The sequence below is a fragment of the Mustela nivalis genome (assembly GCF_964662115.1).
Source record: "Mustela nivalis genome assembly, chromosome: 20".
Classification (NCBI taxonomy): domain Eukaryota; kingdom Metazoa; phylum Chordata; class Mammalia; order Carnivora; family Mustelidae; genus Mustela; species Mustela nivalis.
Window position 1 is genome coordinate 21,641,502 of NC_139039.1, and position 27,456 is coordinate 21,668,957.

The 27,456-nt window shown below is 35.5% G+C and overlaps 1 protein-coding gene across 6 annotated transcripts in view; it reads left to right on the forward strand.

Moving 5' to 3' along the window:
* Positions 1 to 27,456, forward strand: part of SGCZ (sarcoglycan zeta) — a 1,087,941-nt gene that overhangs the window by 464,078 nt on the left and 596,407 nt on the right. Inside the window, exon 1 of one of the 6 annotated variants that reach the window (XM_082715518.1) lies at positions 8,047 to 8,109. The exons of the other annotated variants lie outside the window; for them this stretch is intronic. The gene's annotated coding sequence lies outside the window, so the exon portion shown is untranslated. Of the gene's footprint in view, positions 1 to 8,046; positions 8,110 to 27,456 lie in introns of those variants that run through there. 6 annotated transcript variants of the gene reach the window in all.

Consider the following 27,456-nt stretch of genomic DNA (forward strand, 5'->3'; position numbering starts at 1 on the left):
TTCTTGCTGTGATTTCGTACTCTTTTTTCATTTGGGATATATTCCTTTACCTTCTCATTTTGTCTCTCTGTCTGTTTCTCTATGTTAGAAAAATCAGCTATGTCTCCTGCTCTTAAAAATAGTGGCCTTATGAAGAAGAGGTTCTGTCATGTCCTGCAGTACAATGTCCCCTGTTCACCAGAACCTGTCACTTCAGAAGTGTCTCATATGTTTGTTGTGTGTGCCCTATTGTTGTGGCTGAGCTGCTGTGTTCACTATAGTCATCTACAGTTGCTCTCTTTGCCTGTTGTGGACAGGTCCCTGTGTTGTTAGTCGACCAGTCTGGGGCCACCTTGGGCTTGAGTTGGGTCAGATCAGGCATTTGCTAGGGATGCAGTAGTACTGAAATATAAGGGGCTTTCCTTGTGTTGTCCTTTGAGAAGCTTTTGGTGATACATGGGACTTGTAGTCAGACCACAGGTATTTTTCAAACTGCTGCTTCTTTACTGCTTATCAGCATGGCTGTTTGTTGTGTTATGTCTTCAAGGGCAAGACTCCATTTCCTATAGCCTTCCCCCCATCTCCCAGAGTCAACTCAACTGATTTTTAAAGTAACAGTTTTTAAGCTCCACTGATTATAAGAATTCATAGAGTTAGGTCCTGATTTTCAAAGCCAAACATTATGGGGATTGGTCTTCCCAGTGTCAGTCCCCCACACTGGGCTGCCTAGTGTGTGGATCTGTTCCTCTTTTCTGTCTCCATGTACATATGTCCCTCGCTTTCACCTTAGTTCTACAGGTCCAGTCAGCTTCCAACTGCATCTTTACTCTTCCTACCCTATTTGATATGGCCTCTTGTACTTTTACCTGTGAGAGTCTATTCTGCCAGTATTAGGGTCATTTTCTGGGTTATTTACACAAATGTGGATATTATCTAGTTGTATTCTTGTGACAAGATGAGCCCAGGATCCTCCTACCCCATTATCTTCTGTCGAATTCCAAATCTTTAAATTTCAGTGCCTCATTACATTTAATGTCTATGATGTTGATGACATTTTGAAAATTGCTATTATACAAATAAACTTGGAAAAATATTACAGAAAATTATTACAAATTCAGACCTAAGTAATTTCTAAATATACGATAAGGTTTTACAGTATAATTTCTTCTATTGTTTTTATATAAGAAGGGAGTAATTGCTACTAGGCTTATATACGAATTAGGACTGTAGGAAGTAACTGAAAAATCATCAAATAAAAATTCTAAGCTTAGAATCATTTAAAAAAATCAGATTATATTATTTCCTGAGGTTTTTAGGTTTTTTAATGTTTGGAAAACTAATGCTTATTATTAAAAAGAGAGAGAGAGAGACACTAAATTCCCTATTTGAGATTATCAATGTCTAGGAAAACTGTAATAGAAACAGATTTTTATTCTCCCAGCTCACTCTTCTGGGGGCAGTCACTTCTTTTTTCCAGCTTTGGTGTACAATTGCCCTATAACTATAAATTTTAAGGTATACAGTGAGTGTGTTGATTGGATACACTTAATGTAAAATGATTACCACTGTTGCTAAGCTAACATTGGTAGCATATCACATAATTGCCATTTAATTTTTGTGTTGAGAATGTTTAAAGTCTACTGTCTCAGCAACTTTCAAGCATATAATACAGTATTATTAATTATAATCACTATGTTGTACATTAGCTTTCCTGAATTTTCACTGGAAATTTATACTCTTGGACAAATATTTCCTCATTTACCCTACACATTGGCTCCTGGTAACCCCCATTCTACTCTCTTTCTGGAAGTCCAGTTTTTTTAGATTCCACTTATGAAATGATAAAGTGGTTGTCTTTCCTTGTCTGACTTATTTCACTTAGTAAAATGCCCTCAGGGTCCTTCCATGTTGTCACAAATGACAGGATTTTCTTCTTTCTCATGGGTGAAAATATTCCATTATAGGTAATGTCACATCTTTATTCTTTCATCCATTGCTAAAGACTTTTAGGTTTTTCCATATCTTGGTTATTGTAAATAATACTGTAATAAATACAGGAGTTCAGGTGTCTCTTTGAAATCCTGTTTTCACTTCCTTTGGATTTGTACCCAGAAGTGGCTGTATACCCTCTTGCTTTGCTGGATCATATGATAGTTCTATTTTTTTTTTTTTTTTTTTTTGAGGAAACTACATACTGTTTTTTGTAGCAGCTGTACTAGTTTACATTTCCACCAACCATACACAAGCATTCCTTTATCTCTATACACTCACCAATACTTGTTGTCTAGCTCTTGCCTTTTTTTTATTTTTAAAGATTTGATTTATTTATTTGGCAGAGAGAAAGATCACAAGTAGGCAGAGAGGCAGGCAGAGACAGAGAAAGGGGGAAGCAGGCTCCCTGCTGGGCAGAGAGCCCTATGTGAGGCTCAATTCCAGGATCCTGGGACCATGACCAGAGCCAAAGGCAGAGGCTTTAAACCACTGAGCCACCCAGATGCCCCTAGCTCTTGCCTTTTTGATGATAGCCATTCTAATAGGTGTGGGGTGATATCTCATTGTAGTTTTGATTCTGCACAGTAAAAGAATACTTAACAAAATGAAAAGGCAACCTATAGAATGGAGAAAATATTTACAAACCATATGTCTGATAAAGGGTTATTATACAAAATATATAAAGAGTTCAACAACAACAACAAAGCCCACAGATAATCCAATTAAAAATGGGTATAGAAACTAAATAGACATTTTTCCTAAGAAGACATACAAATTACCAACAGGTACATGAAAAGATAATCAATATCACTAATCCTCTGGGTTATTACTTATATTCCTCTGGTCAAATTTTGATCTTTGATTTCTTGTCTACTCTTTCGCTTGTGTCACACAAAGGAAAATAATTTAATGTTACATCATCTCCATGGAACCCACAGAAGGCTCTTGGCACTAGGCTCAGTATCTACTCTGTATAGGTAACTTTCTAAAACTTCCAAATCAACCTACCAAGTCGTGATTGGTGTCTGCCATATATTTTGCATCTTGGACACATCTTACTGTGTGGGTGGGAATGAGGGCGCTAATTTATGTGTTTCCTGATTAAATAAAAATAGTGCAATGAAACTGAAGCCTGTGCTATGATCAGGGAATCATGGGAAAGACAGGATGATAAAATCATCTGTTGATAAAATCATCTGTTCACAGAGTAAGCCTCTAGTCTTGAAAATCATATTTTAGAATAAGTGTTAGGTCACACTGCTAACACAGGAAAACATTGCCTTTAAGGAGATTTTAGTGTAGGTGACAGTTATGAACATAATTTCTTAATATGGTATAATAAATGCTATAATAAAAGAAATGCCAGACATTCTTTATTGAAGAAGGAAAATCTATTTCCCTTTATTCAGTCACTCTTCAGATATTATTATTAATCTTTACCTGAACAACTAGCTCCAAATTAAATTTTTTTTTTCCTGTCTAGAGGAGATTTGGAGTTCTTCTCATTTTCTCTAGCTGGTAGGGTTTACAGAAAGGATACCAGTTTTATTCCTAAATAAATCCAATTACTACTCCAGAGAAGGGAGTTGGAGAGGGGTCCAGCGTAAAATTTAGTAGGAATGAATTCCCCTGCATGACAGTCATGATGACAAAGACCTACCAATACAAGATGGCATCTGGGTTTGAGCAGATAGCCTTAGGGAAACAGCTTTGCAATATGTTTGGGTCTATAGACCTTTTGGCCCAAACAGACCAGCTATATCTTGAGAGTAATATGGGCATATTTGGCATTTTCAACAAAAACAGTGCAGAAAAAAGTTTGTAGTGCACATAGCTCTGTGTGTGTAGTCTGCAGGAGAGCAGTGCCTCTCTGACTTTATCTGAGCTCCTTTCCATTTTCTTATTATCCCTTTGGTGGTTTTTGTGAATTGTTTTTATTTTCTTTTTGAGGAGACTAAAAAGGATGAAACCCTTGCCAATATCTAAGCCTGTGGCTATTCAACAGCCTGTGACTGTGGGCTCAGCCTCTTTTCTAGGCAAGCAAAACCTGTAGGAGAAACTTCAAGAGGTAAAATTTGCTGGAGGAAAGATTATGAAACAACAGGCAAAGGAAAGCTGTCCTTCCTGATCCCATATACACAGTACATAGGGGATTCTCTGCTCGATTTAATCCGTCATTGAATTTCACTGTATAATTATTTCCTATCCTCATAGTTCTCACTTTTAAACTGGAGCAAGATAACTTTGGATTCTCTTTTTCCTCTCTCAAGGACCCTTCTTCTTTAGCTTTGTTATTTGCAAGAAGGAAAAAAGAAAAATAAGAGATTCCCAAGGTATGGCTGCATAAACTTGGTGGGTGTGTGGGGAGAATGGGATAAATTCAAGGGAGTCTTCCTTCTTCTCCTAAAACTTTGTTAATTGTATTTCATCAGGCTGTGCATACCTTTATTTATAGATTCTGAAGTGAAGTTTTAAATTTTATTCTTTGTAATACTCAACAGTTTCACAAAATAAAAAGCAAAACCTTGCTCCATATTATCTAGTCATGAACAGACAAAATGAACCTGATTTTTTTACAAATTTTTTGTATGGGGCACAAAATATAAAAAGTTGTTTCATATCAAAGTAATATTACAATAAATATTTAATATTTAAAGTGATAAAACTATAAATTTATGAGAACACTTAAGGTATATAAGTAAAACTTAGAAGTAATTATGTCTTTTATGTTTACTTCAATAGTAAATTACTGGGAAATTATGTTTACTGGGACTATTTCAAATGATAATTTGATACTGTCTGTAAAATAAGCATTCTTTGGGGAGCCTAGGTGGCTCAGTGGGTTAAAGCCTCTGCCTTTGGCTCAGATCATGATCCCAGGGTTCTGGAATGGAGCCCTACATTGGGCTCTCTGCTCGGCGGGGAGCCTGCTTCCTCCTCCTCTCTGCCTACCTCTCTGCCTACTTGTGATCTCTGTCAAATAAATAAATAAATAAAATCTTAGAAAAAAAAAAAGCATTCTTTTATAGAGCATAGAAGAATGAGATTTTAGAGTTATTAAAATGAATGTATTAATAGTCACTAACCTGTATTATTTAGAAAAAATATTCTTAAAGTAAGACAGTGCTGATATCTTAATTTTTTCTAACTTCAAGAAAATTCAAGGGACTCCAGAGTGGCAGAAGTTAAAGCCTCTGCCTTTGGTTTAGGTCATAATCCCAGGGTCCTGGGATGGAGCTCTGTATTAGGCTGTCTGCTCAGCAGGAAGCCTGCTCCCTGCCCCCGCCTGCCTCTCTGCCTACTTGTGATTTCTCTCTGTCAAATAAATAAATAAAATCTTAAAAAGAGAAAAAAAAGAAAATCCAAGCGATTTTTTTTTTAATAATAATTCAGCAGATCAATGAGGTCATAATGGATTAGTGAACAAAATTAGGCTCTTATGGCATTCTAGCAAATGCAGTTTCCTGTTAAAAGCAAGCATAATCTCAAGATTTTAGGCTATTGGTCCTTGGAAAATAGGCTTTAAATATTTATCCTTATTAATAAGCAGACTGACAGAAGCTTAAATACACATTTATCTTAGATTATTTGGTAAGTGAAATGTAAATGCATTCTAACCTTCTTCCTTATCTTTCTAAACTAGAGATAATGCCTTACTCTAGTGCTCTGAATTCTTAGGAGTCTTAGTGTCAGAAAACATCTCTACTCCTCGTTACTAACTTGATGTTCATGGAGTATATCTTTTGCAGAGGATGAATCAAAGTATCCAGCATATCTGTGTGTATGGCAAACTGTTATTAAAATTGAGATTAACTGAATAGATGATTTAGCTTGCTTACCCCTCATCCCCTTTCATTTTGTATATCGCAAACGGGGCCTATGACTTGATTTTTTACAGATTGTTCTTGTTCTTGTTCTATAAATGGATGTTATAGCTGCTTAAATTTCCTTCTTAATCCATATAGGTGAGTCTCAGAAAGGGCAACATGCACAATTACACCAAATCCTTGAGTTTTAAAGTTGGATAGTTTCGCAAAACTAATGTCATTACTGGTTGTGCATGTGTGTGTGTGTGTGCGTGTGCATGTGTGTGATGTGCTTGTGTATTTTAATTCAAGAGATTTATTGTGACTGTTCACCTGTGCTGTCAGTGTTTAAATATCCCCACAGATGGATTATCAGGAAGACTACAGATGGTTTATTTGAATTACATGTTTAGATTGTTAGTGAGCAGTATAAACTGTAGGCCTGTGTTTCTTCTCTAGAATATATGAATATTTATAAAGTTAAATCTAGTTCTTCCCTCTAAATGCAGTACTCCAGTTATCATTTTAATACTGTTGCAATCAGAGATCAATAAATAGTTATGCTTTATATATTCTGTGTATGTAAGACTAAGCAGATGGGAATATTTAACTAGCTTAAATTTTGAAACAAGTGTATATAGGATTTGGAACAGCTTAGAAAAACAATTTTTTAAAAAATTGAGTGGTTAAAAGGGAAGTTGATATTGATATTCTACATCTAAGAGATCATTTAATTAAGCTTTGCCAATGTGGTTAAATTTCTATATTTTTTACAGTGCTTTTTATTTAATAATTCATGTTGTTCTAAGTCCACATTTAATTTTCCTTTTACACATGCTTTTGGAAAAAGCAATTTAGGAAAAATATATTTTATGTCTTCACACAAATGGTTTTAGCATAGTTTATTGCCAACCAATTCTAGCAATATTATAAAAAGCACTTATTTAAGTTAATATAATTTTCTCAGATGATACATTTAGCAGATCTGTGAAATAATAGCAAGTTAATGTTTTTCATGGAAATGTTTGTTAGTTATTTCCCATAAAATGTTATACCATGGAGAAGCTAAAATGTCAAAAAATATTTGGGCAATTTAAAATGCTTATTCATTATAAAATATGAAATTATAATGGTATCATATATTTAGAGGAGACATAGAATAGGACGGAGTGATAGAATATATACGAGGGGCTTTTAAAACTTCCCTTGTAAGGAACTACTATAAATGCAGAAACTTATAGTTAAATCAGTTCCTTATTTCTTGGTTAATATTGTCCATAGGCTGGGCATAATTTTAGTAGATGTCAGTTATGTAACAGTGGTTATTTCTCAAAATACAGTGTGATTCAAAGGAAGGTGGGACACAGAATAAGTATATTCTTACTTCTCCCTGGAACACAGGAAAATAATTATGAGCCAGTGCTGATTAACACAAGCTTTAGACTCACATAGAACTGGGTTTTAATTTCCATTTTTCTGGTTATGGAATGTTACCAAGAAAACTTTTGTTACCTCCCTGCATTTAAGGTCAAATATTTAAAGACAAAATAATAAGTATACAATTAAATGTCCCAATTATTTTTAACGACAGATTTTACTGATGGATGTTATGTTATAGCATTCATAGTTCCCATGCTTCACCCTGAGTTATCCATGTCATCTGATTACTGTCAAAAGAAACTATATATTTAGGAAGTGAATGGATCCCTGACTCATTGCATATCCTTTCATTTACCTGTTATTTTTGCAAAGAGGATTAAAAAAAAATTCTGTTGAGAAAGACCTCAGATCAGCTCAGGGGGAAGGAGGTGATAATAATGCTCAAGTGAAATATACAATTTTATTCCCCCCATGTGATCCAAAGTATGGTGTAAGCGCTCCAGTAACCCAAGAATGACTGAGAAAGCACAGAGTTGACTGATACTAACTGTGTAGCACCCCAGGAACCTGAGTTGTGCCTACGTCGGCTCTCAATTAGTGCAGCTCCACACTGAGAAGGAGATTTAAAAACAATGGGACATCATTAGTGGACATTCATAGTACAATATTTTGCCAGCCTACCAAATGTCTCTTTATGAGCCATCCACAGGGTCCCACTAAAGAAGAAAGCAATTTCTTAGCTCCTTTGGTAGTCTGTGATGTAAAACTTGGGGCACAACGATGAGGTTATGAACGCGAGGGGAGGGAAAAACCACACATACCTACCCATTGATGGATCTGTGTGTGCTCGTAAGCCTGACATGGGGAAGTGCAGGCAAGGCGGTGCTAAGTCACTTAAAAATCTTTCTCTGGAATTAGCAATTTGAAGAATTCCAACTCTCTTGTTTAAAAGGTAAGCATTTTAATATAGCCAAATGATCTTAGTGCCTTTCGGGAGATATTTTGAAGTCTGTGACTTTAGAATCAAAGACGAGGAGGATGAAAGTAACTTGGAGAAGTTGTGTAATGTCTCGTAGCTGCAATCACTTCTTACATGCTCTTCAGATATTTTTTAAGTGCCCATTTTAACCCCACCAACAATCTAGGAAAGATTACATTGTCGTGGACCCTAAACTGTAAGAGGAGCCAGAGAGACCATTTCCATATGCAGATGCTGCTTATTACATGAGAACTTAGGTATGCCTCTTCTTTTCTGTGGTATAGAAATGTTACAAGGTAGCAAAATTAAATGTGAAATTGTGAGAGTACTTTTACTGGATGAAAAAGAAAGGCTTTAAGACAGGATGATAAGCATTCCCTCTGGAATCTGCATAGAGATCACATCACAGTGTCCTTTCCTCTTCTCTTTTTATGTTGAGACCCTTTCTTAGTAAGAAGATTAATTGTGAGTAATATCACTATCATACTTGATGATTTTGTTACTCATGATATGCATTGTTGTACAGAAGCGGAACAGTTCTCTAAAAGGAAAACTAATATAAGAAAGAGCACTTGTATTAAAAATGAATATGAATGCTCAGTTTTAGTGAACAAATAGTTTTACAGTTCTTTGGTGTTTAGTAGCTAGCTGTTGGATAATTTTTTAATTCACTAAAAGAGAGAACAGAAATATGTAGTCTGTGTGTTTCTAAATGGTCCTGGACAATTCATTTTCCAATTTGTTTGCATTTATGTATGGATGTGTACATGTATAATATAAAGGTGCTTTTAAATCATATAAAATCACTGGATTGTTCATGAACTCAAATTTTATTTTCCTATTAGGAAGACTTAATGTGAATGAGTGCAATTACTAATTAAATTGATCACCATTGGCTATTATACTAGAAATCATTTGTTTTTATGTGTTCATTTTTCTTTTTCACTCTATAACTTTCTATGAGGATACTGAAGATTTTTCAGGGAAACTTTAAAGTTAGATACATTCTGTAATTCACAGTTAACAAATGTAAAAACCCTCACAATGCTTGTGTATTCTCCAGGGTCCTTTATTTTTATTTATTTATTTTTTAAATTTTATTTATTTGACAGACAGAGATTACAAGTAGGAAGAGAGACAGGCAGAGAGAGAGGAAGGGAAGCAGGCTCCCTGCTGAGCAGAGAGCCTGATGTGGGGCTTGGTCCCAGGACCCTGGGATCATGACCTGAGCTGAAGGCAGAAGCTTTAACCCACTGAGCCACCCAGGCACCCCTCCAGGGTCCTTTGTTAACCCTTTAGCCATCAATGCCAGTGGTTGTATTAGTTGTTGGTATTTACATCTCTAGGTTCTTCCTCCCAGAGACAACCTACCTAGTGAAATATATGTGCATAATCAAAACCATTCAGCCTAACCTAACCTACTAACTCCCACTTCCATTTTCAAACTCACTTTGAATAAAAGAGTTTGTTTTGTTTTAGTTTATACAGCCATCTTCATTAGAAAGCAGTTTGACAATTAACTTCTGTTGGTTGTATGTCTACAGATACATTTAGTCCTCTCCATTTTGGTTCTCCACTAATGGATGGAATCCTAATGAATGAAATATCTTCAGTCTACTAACCTAAATGGGCTTTAGAAATCACACAAACTCTCTGTGAACCATCAGAGGTGTCAGAGGAAAATAAAGAGTAGTGTATCAGAGTAGTAAGTGGGAAAGAAACTTTATGAATAATGTACACTGCTCCTAGTGAGAACTGAGAAAAGGACTATTAGTTAAATGATTTCAGTCTCACTGGTAAAGGAAAAGAAGAAGTTTAGTTCAGGCGTAGTTGGCATTATTTTTCCTTTTTTGAAGGAGTTTGGTAGTAAATGGAAATGGGAAAGAAAATGTTTGGAAGTGGTTTAGATAATACGCAATGAGGGGAAAAAGAGACCATGAAAATCTGGTGAAAAGAAAAATACTGAAGCTATATAAAAGGGAAATTGTAGCACAAGGTTAAAATCTCACCAGTAAAGTGAGATCCTTTCACCATGGAAAGACAGCAGATGATTAAAAAAATGCTAAAGATACAGAGAAATGTTTGACTTATGAAGGAGAGATCCTGAAGAAATTCATGTAGGAGAGCTTTCATTTAGAAGGTTGAGCTAGTTTCAGTAGAATTTTGGGGAGTTGTTAGTGGCATGGAAATGGGGTGAGGGTGCCAGAATTTATATGAGAGCTTTTTCATTTACCACCTGTGTGAACTAGGGCTAGTTATTAATGATTCTTTTGCTTAATTTCTTCATCTGTGAAATGTGTATAAAATGCTCTCTCAGTTTGGTTCTTAAGATAAAAAATTAATATATACAAAGTATTCATACAGATATTTGTTATGGACTGAATTGTATTTTCCCAAACTTCATATGATAGAGTCCTTACAGTACCTCAGAACATGACTGTTGGGTGATAGGGTCTTTAAAGAGGTAATTAAGTTTAAATGAGTTCATCAGAATGGGCCATAATCCAGTATGCCTGATGTCCTTATGAAGAGGAAATTCATGGGTACCTGGGTGGCTCCATCATTAAGCGTCTGCCTTCAGCTTAGGTCATGATCCCAGGGTCCCGGGATGGACCCTCACTTCCGGCTCAGTGGGAAGCTTGCTCCTCCCTCTCCCACTCCCCTGCTTGTGTTCACTCTCTCGTTAAAAAGGAAATTTAGACACAGATTCAGAGGGAAAACTGTGTATAACACAGGGAGAAGAGAGTCCTTTGTTAGCCAGGTAGAGGCTTCAAAAGAAACTGACTCTGCTGACACCTTAATCTTGGACTTCCAGTCTCCAGAATTGTGAAAGAAAATTTCCTTTATTGTGGTAAATTTTTTTTTTTTTTTTTGGCATCCTGAGCAAACTAATGCAGTACCTGAATCTGTAAGCACAAAATGAAAGTTAGGTATTGCGAGAAGACTATTTGGAGTTAGGGAATTTGGATTCTCATTGACAGTGGAAATGGACAGCTTCACTAAGTTACTTTCAACTGGGCTTTATCAAAAAGAGCCACATTCACTCGCTTCCAGTTGACTGTCTATAATTCTGAAGTTTTGGACTTTGTAAGATCTTTTAGTAATAACTTTTTACAAATTAACATCTCTCTATTTCTACTGAACAACAGTATAGGATTCTATAGCCTTCTCCTGTGAAAGAAAAATAGCTACCATCTATACATTTTGCTTTTATAGCTACTTTGCCTTTGAGATGTTTTGAGGCAAGTTACTTTGTTTAATTTAATGTGGAATACAGCAAATAAAGACTAAGAAAAATGTAACACACTATTTACAGGGAATTTATGTCTTATTTTAGTGATAATCCAATTAATAAATTTGCACTATATTGAAACTGAGACTTAGAAGAACTTCAAGCCAGAAGAATAAGCAGTCGTTTACTTGAATTCCCACATAACATGGCCCATCATATTGTCACATTATTGGTGTGTGGTGGGTTCAACCAGAGGAGCATGGTTTGGAAACAAATCAGCTAAAGGCACTTAGAATTATAGTTTGGGATCTTGAAATGTTTATATGAAGGCTTAAAGGCAGAGTAAAAATTGCATCTTGAGATGGGATGTACTTCTAATCTCTCAGCTTTCAAACTCCTTATTTGTCCACATTTATCAGAAGTTCCAGAATATAAAATGGACTTTTCATGCATGCCTTGGTGCTTCTGCTCATGCTGTTCGCTCAATCTGGAATGGTTTCATCCATTCTTCCTGCCTCCACCCCTGATAATTCCCTACTCATATGCAGGTTGGTTGTCATCAGTTTGTCAGGCCTCTTTAAGAGCACGAAAATTTCCCACCATTTGTGTATCCATAACATGTTCTACTATTATATTTATATTAACATCATTTAATAATTCAGAAAGAATTTTGGGTCATCTACTTCGGGTTAGGTACTGTGCAGGCACTAGTTCTGTTGCTGGGAAAGAATCAGAATCAGTGTTTCACCTTCATTTCATCTCATCATCTTTTTGTGAACTCCTTCATGGTAGGAACTTTATATCCTTGGTGTCAGTCTTTATATCTCCTATGCCTAATGATTAGTAGGATAAACCAAGTTTGTTTTTTTGTAGGCTTACTGTTCTAAAATTCAAACTCTATTTACCATATTCATAAGGATATTATTTGATGAATTAGAACTTCCATTTCATCCCAAGTTAATCAAGATGAAAGTAACTTTATTTTATATATTTTATTTAATGTTTTCAAATTTATAGATATGGTAAAATGCACATAATTTTTGATATAACAGTGAATGTTGAAAAATTACTGTACTTTGAACAGAATTATTTATTACCATTAAATAGAATAATAAATGTTTTCCTTATTAAATATTCTAAATTCCTAAACATTTTATGTTGTGCAGGAAGATGTTTGGAGAAAGTGGTGATATAGACAAAACACACTTCAACTGTCTTTATTTCATATATCAGTGTGAGTGGATGTGATTATTGTTCTTTCAATATCCTGTCTGTACATGAGGTACTTAAAAAAAGATACATTGGGTAAATAATTACAGAATATGACAACACTATGTTTTTGAGACTTTTGGGTTCTTATTATGCCTTTTTGAACATATAAAAAGTTACATTTTGTGTAAAAGTTTCAGGGTAAATGAAATGTATCTTCTCTTATTATTGCATTTGTTTGTACTGCATTTAAATTTAGAAATTCAATACTCTGATTTCTTGTTCCTGGAGATTTTTTTTTTAACCATTTATTATTCAGTGGTTGATTCCTGTTATTTTACTTTTACAGATGCCTTATCTTCTGTTCCTCTCATTTTCTGCCTTAACTCCCAATCTTAGGAATTCAATCTAGGTATCACAACATAACCTTGCCATACCCTTTTTTTAGTCAATACCACAGTCACAGTGCATTTTGACTTTTGCTGTTTTACTCCATAAATTTATGTCAGCGCTCTGCAATACTCTGCTCTGACTTCTTGATCTGTAACAGCTTCCATGATTGCTGCTTCTGTTATTATGTCAAAGCCCTTTCAAGGTACATAAATGCTAAATACAATGGTTTAGAAAACTAGTTCAGCTTCTCCATTAACTGATTTATGGACTGAAGATAGGAGAGGATAAAAAAATCTTTTCATGGCAGGTTTATTCTCTGTTTTGATTCACTCTCTCCAAACAAGTCTCTAGTGAAAGAGGAGAACAATATGAAATTCATGGGTTTATGATTAACAAATTTGATTCCAAAGCTTTGAAATTGCTTTTAATTCGTTCCACTTTGTGGCAAGTTGTTAAAACTAAGTTAATATTAACCGTGAGGTCTTTGGCTTCTTATAGAAGCATTTTAAAGGTATGATTATTTTTTAAATTCTCCATCTTTCCCTCATGTTAGCATATCTGCATATGTATAAATGTTTTTAAGATTTTTTTCTAAACAAGTTGTAATTACAGAGGAAGTGATCAATATTGCATATTTTAAGAATTAAAATCTAATAAAACAAAATATTCACCAGAAAATGATCAGAGGATAATTACTCATCTAAACTTAATATTAGTAGATTATTTTCTTATTTTAAGAGTACCCACAATTGTTTGAAAACAGATATGGTAAACCATGCAGGCATGGAAATAACTGTCATGAATAAAGAAGATTTTCTTTTCACAGAAATACAGAAATAGGGTCAAGATATGCCATACTAGGGCGTGCCTGGGTGGCTCAGTGGGTTAAGCCTCTGCCTTCAGCTCAGGTCATGATCTCAGGGTCCTGGGATCGAGCCCCACATCGGGCTCTCTGCTCGGCAGGGAGCCTGCTTCTCCCCTCTCTCTGTCTGCCTCCTCTCTGCCTACTTGTGATTTCTCTCTCTGTCAAATAAATTAAAAAAAAAAAAAAAAGATATGCCATGCTAGGCCATGCAGAGAAGCACCAGAGTCAGTCAGGAGGCAGACAATGAGGGAAAACATGGGTAAGAGCCTATATTGTTGTTAACATGGGAAGGAATGGGTAAGGCAAGGGAAGCTGGCTAAACAGGTTTAGGACTGTATAGTTTGAATAATTTCAGCAGGCTCTGGAGAGTAAGAGCCATCCCTTATTGGCTGATATTTGTCTTTGTGAAGACAGTGACAGATAGATTGTTGTAGAGTGCTGACCCTGTGGTAGCCAGACAGTGTTGGAGAGATGGGCTCTGGATCAGTTGGTTTATATAGCAAAAGCATGCTACCACGTGTGTTGTTTACTGTCTCTAGGGATTGGCTAGCCTTAGGAAGGGCAGTCTCTCTAGGGCCAGCAAGCCTTCAGATATTAAAACATCAGAAACACATAGTAAATACACTTCTTAAATTGTAAACCTTTGTACAATTGGTGGGAATCACATCTGTGGATACATTTTAAAGTATGATCCCTAAGAGGTCGTTGTTAGACTATTAATTATATTGCCAGAATAAGGGACAATAGAGTACTTAGTTTCTTGCAACTGGAGTATAAAAAAGTACAGTTAGAGTTTAGAGTGAGTTATAGTTAATAAGGACTGTTATAGAGAATACTTTGTCTTGCCCACAATCTTGCGTGTGTGTGTGTGTGTGTGTGTGTGTGTGTGTGTGTGTGTGTGTGTTTCCCCATTACAGAGAGGAAGATACACATTTAAAGAGATTAAGTAACTTACCAGAATCGCTCTATCAGTGAATAGTAATAGAAGCTCAACCATCTACATCTAAATCTCATTGTCTTCCTTGGCCCTGCTGACTGTTTCTCTGCGAAAGTTTGAGGGGTTTAGCAGACAGGTTTTGGAGGCTACTAACTGTGGCTGAGCTTTATCAGCATCCTGATCATGCGGAGGGCTTAGAGAAGTTGAGGCCATTTTTAACCCTTTTTTTTTCACTGTTCTTCTGTCTCTTCCATAGAACATTAGACATCCATTTTGATTAATTTTTTTTCTCTTAGCTGCTGTACTGTGATAGGAATGAATAAGGGTAATGAAATTGATACTGAGGTTAGAGTCTACATTGAGACAATGCTGCTCTCAGCAAGACTGGCAATATCCCATCTTTACTTGATTAGAGTGAGGGCTACAAGCAAGGATGGGCTTTAAGATTGTAAGAAGGAGTTAAAAGGAGGGAGAGAACAGTGAAGAAAGAACCTAGATTCATTTATTTCTCAAATAACCAGAGTATACGGGGGTTCTACTGACATTAAGGCCAAGATCAGGAGCAACAATACTTGTAAAGAAAAGACCTAACAAGTTTTACTTGAATCACAGTTATGCTTGAGATTAATTTTAATTTTTGGTTTTCTTGTGCACACTTACTCCATTTTAGTGTCCTATTTCATGTTAATAGTATTAAGAGTAGAACAGTCATGAAATTTAGTACAATGGTTCTATAAAGTTATTAATATTAACATAATAATGAGTCAGAGATCTAGATTATTGAGGAAAAGATCCCAAAGACTATGTGGTGGAAGAGTACATTCTAGAAAAAACAGTACTCGGATAGCTAAACATTTTAGTTTTTTAGTTTTTTTTTTAATGATACTAGAGATTTTGTGGGAAGCAGAATTTAATAACAGATTGACCCAGAAGTAAAAGAACATGGAGATATTTGGTACTTATAAAATAAGTCATATGTACATTAAAATGGAATACTGAAGAAGTAAAGATAGAAGGGGTCATCCAAAAAGAATGAAGAGAAAATAGAAAAGAATTGTTAAAAAAAAATGATGGGGGAAAAAAAGTGAAGTTCCCTTTTTATAGGGTTGTTGAATTGAACAGGAAAAACATACTTATCCATTTTATTAACAGGCAAATATCATTGTTGATTGAATTTGAACAAATTCAACAAATATTTGATGACCTTTATTCTTGAAATAAGCATAAGTCCTAGGTCATGGAGATGCATTCGTGAACATGTTGGGCTCCAGTTCCTGGTTTCATAATGATGACTGGAAAAGGAGTCTAGTAACACTATCTAGAACATCATGTCAGCAGATAAAATCATTAGGATTGTTTCAGGACTGTAGTTGTTTTTGACTCCCTCACTCTGAGTTCACTATCATGTGTTCTAAAATAATTAGCCAGGGTTTAAGGTATCATCAAGCATCAATTTCAGTATGGGGGGAAGAACAAATAAGTCAAAATATGCAAGAAGTTGTATGTTAGTATTCTGGTTGATTACACTGTTTTGTTTATTCTTGTATTTGTTCTCTCCTCTCACTATCCCTATATACACACAAACATATATATGCCACCTTTTTTTGTAGAACTCTCTTTCTACCATTTTGACCTAGATGATCTCATCAGCATAGATTTATTCCATGTTTTCTTCCATTTGTTTATATTTTTTTCCTTAAAATCTCTCAATTTTTTTTTTTAAAGATTGATTTATTTGACAGAGCAAGAGCGTGTGCATGAGCATGATTGGGGAAGGGGCAGAGGGAGAGGGAGAATGCTCCCCACTGAGTTGAGAGCCCAGTGTAGAACTTGATCCTAGAACCCTGGGGATCATGATGTGAGCCAAAGGCAGATGCCCAGCTAACTGAGCCACCCAGGCATCCCTTATCTCTCAATTTCTGATAGATGTATATTAACATCTCTCACCAGTACTGTGAATATGTTATTTTATTCTTTTTTAAATATCTCAGTTTGTGGTGACGGAGTAGGAGGCACATAATTGTTATATTTTCTTGGTCAACCATTGCATTGCTTTTCTCTCATGAAACATTGTCTTAAATTTGTTCCTTTTTCACATAAATATCAATTAACAACTTTTTGTTAAGTCAATTATAGAGTGTACATGTTCTGAATTTTTATATATGAAGGATCTTTTAGAAGAAAAAGGAAAATAGAGTAAATATATATATTTCTACTCTACCATCTCTTCAGTATTGTTTCCATTCCCTTATATGAAAATAGTGTAGAGCAGGAGAAAATATTTAGGGTCAAACACTACAAAGCCTTTACTATGCGCACTTTTAGCTTTAGAATGATTATAAGATGAGGGACATTTTTCTCAATCTCTCTTTTTTAATGTCATAATTTAGTTGATATGTACTTATGTTAAGATTTCATATACTTCAAACAATTGTTCTTTAATACCAAGAGTATGAATAAAATATTTATTGCACTAGGCTGTCCATTTTTCTTAAGGTTTATTCCATTAATACAGTCAGAACTTGTTCCTGTCATATTATGCTTCAGTGACCTGTATGTTGCTCTAAAGGCAAGGAAAAACCTTTTTATAATGAAAGAGGAGGGAGAGGAAGATGGTGGCGAAGTAGGAGGACTCTAGGCCCATCTCGTCCCACGAATGCAATTATATAACTATCAAATTATCCTAAATACCCCAGAAATTGACCTGAAGATAGAACAAACTCCAAAGAAAAGGGAGTGAAGAGGCTACATTGAAGAAGGTAGGAAGTGCAGAGATGTTGTTTAGGAGAGAAACAGATCATATGCTATGGAGGGGAAGGAGCCATGGTCATAGAAAAGGGCAAAAGAGAGGAATACAGAGGAAAATGCACGAGGGGAATGTTTCCCCAAAACCATTGGCTTGGAATATTAAGGAGGCCTCAAATTTGTGTTTTGCATCCAGCAGGGCTTAAAGCCTAGAGTTTTCAAGGTTACAGGCTTGGCTGGGATAGAGCCAGAGGGCACTGCACAGTTCCTAAAGAGAAGGCAGAGAAACAACCTGGAGGTAGACAGCATGGCAACAGGGATATGAAGAATACCTGGGACACACAGGTGACGATTATTTGCTCTTTTTTGGAGAACATTCCTTAATCGCAGAATTCAAGGAAATGCCGCTCCAAAAACAAAGGAGCTGGCTGATGCCATTTCCATCCCCAGCCCCCGCAGCATAAACACAGTCGCCTTGAAGAAGCAGTGTAGCACTGACCTTGGATGCTGACTTTGCTTATACCAAGCATCACCCCCCTAGCCCCATCCCCCAGGCTCTGGTGGTACTGCCCTTCTCAGTCACCCTTGCCTCAGACCCAGTGTGGCAGACCCTCCCCAAGAAGATCAGCACAAAAACCCTGGTCCATACATGTCTCCCAGTCAGAGTTCTGCAGTGCCTCAGTCCTGGTGGATTTGGTGTCATGTCTCATTTCACAAGCAGACCAGAGCACACCTAGTTAAAACTCGACACATTTAGGCCGAGGTGCAACCACTGCCCACAGTAGGAAAGGAGAGCCTCTGCAGACAGCTGGCCTGAAGGGTAAAGCAGCCAGAACATAACAGCAGAGTGCAAGGAGCACACACCAGAGACACTTCCCGAGGTACCAGACCTTGGAAACTATATGACCTCGTCTTCATAAGACCATTACTTTCAGAAACAGGAGACATAATTGGTTTTTCTAGTACAAAATAAGGCAGAAGCTTAGACAAAATGCCGAGTTGGAGGAATTTATCCTGAATGAAAGAACAAAGTAAGGCCATGGCCAGAGATCTAAGCAAAAGAGGTATAAGTGAAATGCCACTGGAGAATTTAAAACAACAGTCATAATGATACTCACTGGGCTTGTGAAAAGAATAGAAGGTATCAGGGAGACCCTTACCACAGAGATGAAAGAGTTAAAAAAGAATCTGTCAGAGATGATGAATACAATGAACGAGATTGGAAACAGACCTAATGCAAGGAAAAGCAGGCTGGAAGAAGCGGGGTAACAAATTAGTGAACTAGAAGACAAAATAATGGAAGATAATGGTGAACAAAAGAGTGAGAAAAGAATTATGCAACACAAGAATAGATTTAGGGAACTCAGTGACTCCCTCAAATGTAATACTATTCATATTTTGAGAGTCCCAGAAGAAGAGAGAAAAGCAGGCAGAAAACTTATTTCAGGAAATAAGAGCAGAAAACTTCCTTAATCAGGGTAAGAATACAGACATCAGATCCAGGTTCCACAGAGAACTGCCATCAAAATCATTAAAAGTAGGCTAGCATCAAGACATATTTTAAGTAAATTTGTAAAAAGTGATAAAGGAAACATCTTAAAAGTAAGTCCTTAACTTAACATAACTTAACATAAGACTAGCTAAAGATTTCTCAACAGAAACTTGGCAAACCAAAGGAAGTAGGGTGATAATAGTCAAAGTGATGAATGGGAAAAATCTGCAGCCAAGAATACACTATCTACCAAAGCTGTCATTCAGAATGGAAGGAAATAGAGTTTTCTATACAAAAACTAAAGGAGTTTATGACCACTGAGCCAGTTCTGCAAGAAATATTAAAGGGAACCCAGTGCAGGGGAGAAACCAAAAGTGAAAAAGACAAGAAAAGATCAGAGAAAAATCTCCAGAAACAACAAAACAAGTAATAAAGTGAAAATAAAAGCACATCTATCAATAATTGCTGGAATGTAAATGGATCAAATGGTCCAGTTAAGAGACATATGGTGTCAGATGGATAAAACCAAGACTCATCTATATACTGCCTATATGAGGGTCAATGACCTAAAGACACCTGCAGATTGAAAGTGAGGGGTTAAAAAAAATTTATTGTGCAAATGGATTGCCAAAAGTAGCCAGAATAGTAATACTTACATAAACTAGACTTTAAAACAAAAAGTATAAAAAGAGACAAAGAAAGGAATTATATAATCATAAAGGGGACAAACTAACAAGAAGATATAACAGTTGTAAATATTTATGCACTCAACTTGGAAGCACCCAAATATATAAAACAGTTAATAAAAAACATAAAGAACTAATGGATAATAACACAATAATAGTAAGAAACTTCAACAGCCCACTCACATCACTGGAGAGATAATCTAAATAAAAAATTAACACGGGAAGAATGGCTTTGGATGACACACTGGACGAGGACTTAACAGATATATTCAAAACATTCCACCCTAAAATAGCAGAATGCACATTCCTTCAAGGGCACATGTAACGTTCTCCAGAATAGAGCACACATTAGGTCACAAAATAGTCCTCAACAAATACGGAAAGATTGAAATCATACTATGCCCCAAAAGGTTGGATGGTTTGGAAAAACCACAAATAAATGTAGGTTAAACAACATGCTACTAAACAATGAATTAGTCAACCAGGAAATAAAAGAAGAAATTAAAAAATACGCAGAAACAAATGAAAATGAAAACACAACATTTCAACACCTTTGGGATACCAAAAAGCAGTCCTAAAATGGAAGTGTACAGGCTTAACTAAAGAAGCAAGAAAATCTCAAACAACCTAACCTTACACTTAAAGGAACTAGAAAAAGAAAAATAACAATGTCTAAAAAGCCAGGAGAAGGGAGGAAAACCTAAAGATTAAAGCAGAACTAAATGATATAGAAATTAACAAAACAAAACAAAAACCCAGTAGAATAGATTGATTAAAGCAGAAGCTGTTTTTTTTGAAAAATTAATGTAATTGATAAACATCTAATTAGACTTACTAAAAAAGAGAGAGAGAGAGAAAGTACCCAAATAAATAAAAGCACAAGTGAGAGAGTAGAAATAATAACCAACCCCACAGAAATATAATTATAAGACTGTATAATGAAAAACTATATGCCAACAAATTGGACAGCCTAGAAGAAATTGTTAAATTCCTAGAAGCATATAAGCTACCACAACAGGAAGAAATAGAAAACTTGGACAAATTAGAAAAATAAATATTGTTAAAATGTCCATATTAACTAACCACAGCAAAAAACAGATGTAATGCAATCCCTATCAAAATACCAACAGCATTTTTCTAAAGTTTTAAAATTTAATTTAAAATTCACATAATTCTAAAATTTTCATGAAATCACAAAAGACCGCAAATAGTCAAAACAATCCTGGGAAGAAGAGCAAAACTGGAAGTATCATAATCCCAGATATAAAAATATACTACAAAACTATAATAATTACAACAGTATGGCAGTGGCACAAAAGTAGGCACAGAGATCAATAGAACAGAATAGAAACCCAGAAAAGAACCCATAGCTATATGGTCAATTAATCTTTGACAAAGCAGGAAAGAATATCGAAGGAGAAAAAGACAGGCTTTTCAACTAATGATGTTGGGAAAACGGCCAGCAACATGCTAAAGCATGAAACCGGACCACTTTCTTATACCAAAGACAAAAATAAATTCAAAATGGATTAAAGACCTAAATATTAGACCTGGAGACATAAATGTCCTAGAGGAGAACATAGGCAGTATCTTCTTTCACATTGACCATACACTGACCTAGCAGTTTCTTTCCAGATACGTTCCAGAGGCAAGGGAAACAAAAGCAAAAACAAACTATTGGGACTGCATCAGAATACAAAGCTTCTGCACAGTAAAGGATACAGTCAATGAAACTATAAGGCAACCTTTGGAATGGTAGAAGATATTTGCAAATAATGCATCTGATAAAAGATTATTATTCAAAATATATAATGAATTTATAAAACTGAACATCTCCAAAGTAAATAATCCAATTATAACATGGGCCGAGGAAAAGATGTTCAGCATCACTGATCATTAGGGAAATACAAATTAAAATTACAATGAAATATCACTTCTCACCTATCAGAATGGCTAAAATCAATAAAACAAAGAACAATAGGTGTTGGTGGCGATGTAGAGAAAGGGGGACCCTCTTGCACTGCTGGTGGGATTACAAACTGGTGCAGCCACTGTGGAAAACAGTATGGAAGTTCCCGAAAAAATTAAAAGTAGAACTACCATGTGATTCAGCAGTTGCACTACAAGGTATTTGTGCAAAGAATACAAAAATTCTAATTGGAAGGCATACATATTTCCCATATTTATAGCAGCATTATCTACAATAGTCAATTTATGAAAATAGCCCAGGTGACTGTGTACTGATGAATGGATAAAGGAGATTGTGTGTGTGTGTGTGTGTGTGTGTGTGTGTGTGTGTGACTGTCACACACACACACACACACACACACGATGGAATATTACACAACTATCAGAAAGAATGAAACTTACCATGTGTAATGACGTGGATGGAACTAGAGATTATAGTGCTAAGTGAAATAAGTCAGAGAAAGACAAATACTATATGATTTCATAGAAATTTAAGATACAAAACAAGCAAGGGGAAAAAAGGAGTGCGGTGGGCAAACCTAGAAACAGACTCTTAACTACAGAGAACAAACTGATGGTTACCAGAAGGGAGGTGGATGGGGGATGGGTGAAATAGGTAATGGAGATTAAGAAAGGCACTTGTGATGAGCACTGGGTACTCTGTGGAAGTGCTGAATTACTATACTGTACACCTGAAACTACTATTACTCTGTATGTTAACAAACTGGAATTTAAATAAAAACTTAAAAAAAAAAGAATTTTCATCATAAATTTTTAAAGTTTAAAATGAGAGAGGAAAGAACCACTAAAAATTTTTAATGTAACATTTTGGAGAGTCTTTTACTGAGTATTTTTTGTTGTATTTAAAAAGTTAATTATTATGTATATATGTATATTATATGTACATGTATATACATGTCATTTATATGTGGCACATACTGAGGTACACTGTTTATATATATTTATAGATAACACACATATTAAAACATATGTGGTTTCATATCATTTAAACTGTTTTCCTGTTATAAATCATTTAACATATTTGAATGAAATGAACATCTGATTCTAAATTTCTAGTTCTATGCTTTATTTTAGTAGGAATAAAGAATTCATCTTTGTTGACTCATCAGATTAATTGTTTTAGCCATGTGTTTTCAGAATCAGAGTCAGGCTCTTTGGGAAACACATTATCTTAGAAATAGGATAACTTTTTTTTTTTTTTTAAAGCTGTATGTACTGGTTCTTCATATGCTGTCATTTTCCTGCAACAGCGACCGTCATCATCACCAATATAACGTGTACCTCTGTGCTGCCAAGCATCTTATGAACCACTATCACATCACTAACTTTGTCTTCAATAAAGTAGATGTCTGAAATATGACACATGTTTTTCAGAAGCTGTTTTAGAATGGGGAGGGAAAAACCCAGTAATTACATTCTCTCTTCTGCAACTGTTTCTTCTTTCCTTTTCATAATTCTTGCTGATAAGATGAAAACATGATGACATTTTTTTCAATAACATTTCTAACTTTATTGTATTAGTTTGGAGTTAAATTATTTTTTTTTAAAGATAATGTAATCATACATCTTCAAAGAAATCATGCCTCATTCTGGTGATACTAGTTTTGAATTAACACTTAGGGATTTCTTCAAAACCTAGTAGGCAAAATAGATACACAAAAGAAACAAATGATAGAATAAAGATTAGAAGCTTGAAATTTGGAGACTCTGTGATAAGTTTAATACGGGTTTTACTTTCTCTTGAATTGGTACTTGGACTGTTCATAGATTAAATCATAGATGGTTCTGTGTTTAGCATTGTAGAAATGCAATAAATTTTTGTTCCTGCTTTATACATATGTGTATAGGCTCATATAAATAAACATACACACATGTAAATACATATATAGAATTTCTTTTTTTTTTTAAGATTTTATTTATTTGACACAGAGAGAGAGAGAGTTCACAAGTAGGCAGAGAGGCAGGCAGAGAGGGGGAAGCAGACTCCCCGCTAAGCAGAGAGCCTGAAGTGGGGCTCAATCCCAGGACCCTGAGATCATGACCTGACCAAAGTCAAAGGCTTAACTCACTGAGCCACCCAGGTACCCCACATAGATAGAATTTCCTTTTCTGTGAGAGGATACATAATATAATCTAATATGCACCCATAAATACATATGCAGTAATCATAAATAAACATGTGAAAAACTGTTTTAACATTGACAAAATTCTAACTGTAATTTGATTATTTTATTACTTTACAATGGTTAACAAAATGAATATAAATATGTGCCCTCACAGCACTTAATTCTTGAGGTTGAGAAAGAAAGAAAAATAAGATAGTGAAATACACCTTAGATATTTGTAAGTGTTCAGAAAAAGAGAAGGAAAGAAGAATCAGAAAAAAGTGAGAGAGGTGAAATTTTAGATAGATTGACCAGGGAAGATTACTGAGAAAATGACTATTGATAAAAGATAAGAAGGAAGTAAAGGAGAAAATTATGGAAACATCTGAGGGAGAACATTTTAAGTAGAGGGACCTGAGATGTGGCCAAATCTGACTTTTCCAAGGAATAGGCAGGGGAGAATAGGAGATAAGATCAGATAATAACCTGTGGCTAGATCTTACAAGGTTTTGTTTGTTTTGGCTGTAGTAAGAACTTGGGCTCTTACTTTTAATATTATTATTATTATTATTACTATTTCTACTATTGTTGTTGTCCTAAAATTAAGTTATAATCAATGCTAGCTACTTGAAAATTAGGATTTTTATGGAGTATAAAGAAGGAAGCAAATTATGAATTCTTAAATGGGTATTGTGCATGTTTCATATTATAGTAACTATTTTTTAAAGATTTTATTTATTTATTTGACAGAGATCACAAGTAGGCAGAGGCAGGTAGAGAGAGAGGTGGGAAGCAGACTCCCCGCTGAGCAGAGAGCCTGATGTGGGGCTTGATCCTAGGACCCTGAGATCATGACCTGAACCGAAGGCAGAGGCTTAACCCATTGAGCCACCCAGGTGCCCCTAGTAACTATTTTTTAACATTTAAGTACTCCTAAGTTTTTTTATTGACCATTTAGGGTCTTTTTAAAGATTTATTATTTGTTTGAGAGAGAGAGAGAGTAAGAGCACGTGGGGGTAGGGAGAGGGAGAGGGAGAGAGAATCTCAAGCAGACTTCCTGCTGAGCATTGAGCCTGATGTGGGGCTTGACAGTGGGCTTGATCTCAGGATCCTGAGATCATAACTTGACCTGAAACTAAGTGTTGGATGCTTAACTGACTGAGCTACCCAGGTGCCCCACCAGTTAGAGTTTTTTCAAAGAATATAGATTTGTGGTCAAGATCAGACATGCTGGAAAGAAAAAATAAGTAAGGAAGAAAGAAGAAAGGGAGAAAGAGTTGAAGTAAAGAGAAGAAATTATAAAATTGGTAATTGTTTTATTATCCCTATGGTTGCTTCATTGACAAAAGCCTCAGGGCAACATAAAGCAGACAAATTTCATCATGCATCAAGGTTTGTAACATTATCATTTGAATACAATTTGAGAAGGACAGCTTTTCATTATACCAAATTCTTAAGAATTTCCTAAGAAAATTTTAAACATGGATGAATTGCTTATGTATATAACATTATTGAAATTTGGGGGGCTTGTGTCCACAGTCAGTTTAGGTTTTGAATACTTAATCTGAAGTTTCCTCTGCAATTGCCACTGACTCAAGACATTTACCCCATTTACATTCCTTTGTTTTTGTAGTGATAATTTTAAAAGGGTATTACATGATTAATCAAATGCTGATAATACATGTTCTTTTTTTTTTTTTTTCTTTAGGGTTTTTTTTTTTTTTTGTTATCAGTCGGCTTTATACTCACCAACAGTAAGTTTTGGATAATTTTTATGTATTTCAGGCTATGAGTCAGTTTCTAAGTCGTCCCATTATTTCACTATCCACTGAATGCAGAAAACAAAACAAAATAAAACAAAAACGTAGCAAAAGACTGACACTTAGAAACTTCACTTTCAGTAGAACAAACATGTTTTAAAGGAACCACAGTTGTGTGTGTGTGTCTGTGTATGTGTATTTTTTGTGTTGCATATGTGTATATTAGTATTTTAAAGGTATGATTAGCATTTAGTATAGGGATAGAATTACTCAATTCCAAAAAAGTGAAAACAAACAAAGCCAGGAAAAAAAAAAATGTATAGAAAGATGATTAGGTAAAATAAGAAAATACTTTGTCATTTCTTAGCTTTTTTTAAAATACCGATTGAGAACTATTTATAACAATCTTTTGAATTTATCCAAATTCTGCTGACATGTTGATAAAATACCTGCATTATTAACAGAGGAGTGAAATAAAATTGACACAGATTTTGTGTCCGTAAAATCACCTTGGAGAATCAGGAACAAAGGACTTTAGTAAGTTACTAGAATGGATTTAGGTCATGTGTAAGTGAATACACTGAGAAGCCAAGAATGCAACCAACTTACCTCCTTTTTACCCAGAATTGTAGGGGAATTGTGATAATGCATGAAGTCCAATCAAAACTGCCTGTAGAAATTATGGGGCTTGGTGCAAAATGAAAATTTAAGGCCCTTTAAAAAATTATTAAAGTTTTCAGGACTGCCAGGGGGAGGAGTCAGGATGGTGGAGGAGTAGCAGGCTGAGATGACATCAGATAGCAGGACATCAGCTAGATAGTTTATCAAACCATTCCAAACACCTACAAATCCAACAGGAGATCTAAGAGAAGTAGAGCAGTAGAAACAGGCAATTGACCACTTTCTGAAAGAAACTACAATTTGTCAAGTTTTGGTGTAATATCCAAGAATATCTATCATCATCTGAAAAGCCTATTAAAACCCTCCTCTTTAACTGGCAGAGGACATGAACGACATTTCTGCAAAGAAGACATCCAGATGGCCAACAGATACATGAAAAAGTGCTCCACATCACTCGGCATCAGGGAAATATAAATCAAAACCACAATGAGATACCACCTCACACCAGTCAGAATGGCTTAAATTAACAAGTCATATATATAGTATTCCTATATATATAGGAATACTATGCAGCCATCAAAAGAAATGAAATCTTGCCATTTGCAATGATGTGGATGAAACTAGATGGTATTATGCTGAGCAAAATAAGTCAATTAGAGAAAGACAATTATCATATGATCTCCCTGATATGAGGAATTTGAGAGGCAACATGGGGGTTTGGGAGGTCGGGAAGGGAAAAAGGAAACAAGATGGGATCAGGAGGGAGACAAACCATAAGAGATTCTTAATCTCATGAAACAAACTGAGGGTTGCCAGGAGAAGGGAGGGGGTAGAGGACAGTTGGGTTATGGACATTGGGGAGGGTATATGCTATGGTGAGTGCTGTGAAGTGTGTAAGCTGATGATTCACAGACCTGTACCCCTGGGGCTAATAATACATTAAATGTTAATTAAAAAAAAAAAAAAAAGATCCTCCTCTTTTTCAAAAAAACAAAAAACAAACAACCCCCCCCCCCAAATTTTAGGACTGTCATAGCAAAACACCAACTGAAGTGCAGAGTTGCAAGTACTTGGCCCTGTGCTTTACATAGATTGCCCTCCAGGTAGCTGGCCCTAAGGCCCGCTTTTTATCTGGCTTTTAAAAACTCCCCTCTCTTCAAGTCATTTTTTACCAGGGGAAGTCTCCTGGCTGCCATCTCTTGAGTTTTTTGGGGATGGAAAAAGATTTTGTAATGCTATCTTTCTTTGGAGAGTATAGACTGTCTAGATTTTAATGATGATTTAAG